We start from the raw sequence: 2,488 nt of genomic DNA, 5'->3' as shown, positions 1-2,488 counted from the left end.
AAGGGAGGGAGGAAGGAAAAAGGGAAGGGGAGGGGAGAAAAAGGGAGGGTTCTGAATTGGTTATATGTTGTGGGAAATTGATCATATCCACAAAAGAGCTTCCTTTAGTTTCAATCTGAAGAAAGGGGAAATTATTCCAAGTTCACTTGACTCTAATCTTTTGTTGTTGTTGTTGTTGTTGTTGTTGTTATCAAGGTCTGGGATATTCAGTCTTGAATTAAACAATGTGCTGTCAACGATCAAGTCTATGTCATATAGTATGATCAGTGTGAGGCAGGAAAATAGGGTCTGGAGGCAGGAAATATAAGGCTGACTCACACTTCAGCCATGACAGTCTCCACAGAGAGTATGCTGAGTAAATGACTTGTCATTCTCTTCATTACATAGGGCAAACTCCAAGTACAAGGTATTTAAACTCCAAAAATTCTGTAACAAGGCCCTTGAGCCCTATGCTTGGGCCCACTCCTGCAATGTGGAGTGTGCTTTCTTTCTTTTTTTTTTTTTTGAGACGGAGTCCCATTATTTCACCTAGGCTAGAGTGCAATGGCACGACCTCTGCTCGCTGCAACCTCCAACTCTCAGGTTCAAGAGATTCTCTTGCCTCAGCCTCCTGAGTAGCTGGGATTACAGGTGACTGCCACAACGCCCGGCTAATATTTTTGTATTTTTAGTAGAGACAGGGTTTCACCTTGCTGGCCAGGCTGGTCTCGAACTCCTGACCTCAAGTGATCCACCCGCCTTGGCCTCCCAAAGTGCTGGGATTACAGATGTGAGCCACCGTACCCGGTCCTGGAGTGTACTTTCATATTCAGTAAATCCCTTCATTCCTTCCTCGCTTCATTTGTGCTTTTTGTTCAATTCTTTGTTCAAGACTCCAAGAACCTGGACACTCTCCACTGGTGACAAGTGTAGTGCTTTGGGCAGTTTTTTCTCCAGCATGAAGGGATGACCAGGTCTGAATATCATTTCATCAATGTTTAGTGTTACTGATTTGCTGTGAGTAACCACAGAATAAATGATTTCATTACAGACAAGGCCCAAGAGCAAGCAGAAGCAATTTCAGGAACGGGTGTGGTGGCTCATGCCTATAACCCCAGTACTTTGGGAGGCCAAGGCAGGTAGATTACCTGGAGGTTGGGAGTTTGAGACCAGCCCGGCCAACATGGCAAAACCCCATCTTTACTAAAAATACAAAAATTAGCCAGGTATGGTGGTGGGCACTTGTAATCCCAGCGACTTGGGAGGCTTGAGGCAGGAGAATCGCTTGAACCCGGGAGATGGAGTTTGCAGTGAGCTGGGATCACACTACTGTACTCTAGCCTGGGAGATAAAGAGAGACTCCACTGCAAAAAAAAAAAGAAAGAATTAAGAAAAAGAAGCAATTACATAGGGCAGTCAGACTCTAGGAAACTAATGTTTCCCTACATGAGAGTCTCAAGGGAAGAATATTAAGATACACAATTCTACCTGCATTCAGACAAATGTTATAGAACCCTGAAGACCACTTCAGGCTTTAGACCACTGCTTCACTTTAGAAAGTGTCTTCACTTCGCATTTGCATAACTAAAGCAAAATGCAAATGTGAGAATGGTTTCTTAGAACTCTGAGATGGCAGATATACATGTAAATCAAGGCTTTCCCTCTAGAAGGCCAATAATTGTTTGCATATTTTAAATAACAATTGTTTTCCATTTCAGTGTCTATGCGCCATGGAGCCCACCCTCTACACATCAAAACCAACTCTTTTTCTCTCCTTAATACCAAGCCAAGGTTTGGGGCTGCCTCCTAGGCACTAGAATACAAAGAGAAATCAACACAAATGCTATCCCTGGGAAGCCCATACTTGCATTGGGGAGACAGATACAATTGTATATACAATAAACTATAATAAAAATGATTCAAAACAGCGCTACAACCTAATTCTATAGGTCCTCATAGGTAGAATTAATGGTGATGACCCAGACTAGTGATATAAAGATCATCATGAGTTAATTTTTTTTTCTTTTTTTTTTTTTACTTTTTGAGATGGAGTCTCACTTTGTCACCCAGGCTGGAGTGCAATGGCACAGGCTTGGCTCACTGCAACCTCCACCTCTGGAGTTCAAATGATTCTCCTGCCTCAGCCTTCCAAGTAGCTGGGATTACAAGCACCCGCCACCACGCCCAGCTAATTTTTGTATTTTTAGTAGAGACGGGGTTTCAGTATGTTGGCCAGGCTGGTCTTGAACTCCTGACCTCGTGATTTGCCCGCCTCAGCCTCCCAAAGTGCTGGGATTACAAGCATGAGCCACCATGCTTACAGCCATGAGTTAATTTTTTTTTAGCAACCATGCCACCTGCCATGACTGCTTTCTCAATAATACACACATATTCAGTGAACAGGGTATGCCTGTATACACTTGGAATTTTGCATTAAGTCCATGCATTTCTATTCAAAAATTTATAATTTCATTTAAAAAAATCACAATTAAGGTTTGTTTTTGTTTTT

This window comes from Sapajus apella, unplaced genomic scaffold (assembly GCF_009761245.1).
Source record: "Sapajus apella isolate SASKATOON/1434 unplaced genomic scaffold, GSC_monkey_1.0 scaffold7, whole genome shotgun sequence".
In the NCBI taxonomy this organism is placed as follows: domain Eukaryota; kingdom Metazoa; phylum Chordata; class Mammalia; order Primates; family Cebidae; genus Sapajus; species Sapajus apella.
This window is presented reverse-complemented; position numbering follows the sequence as displayed.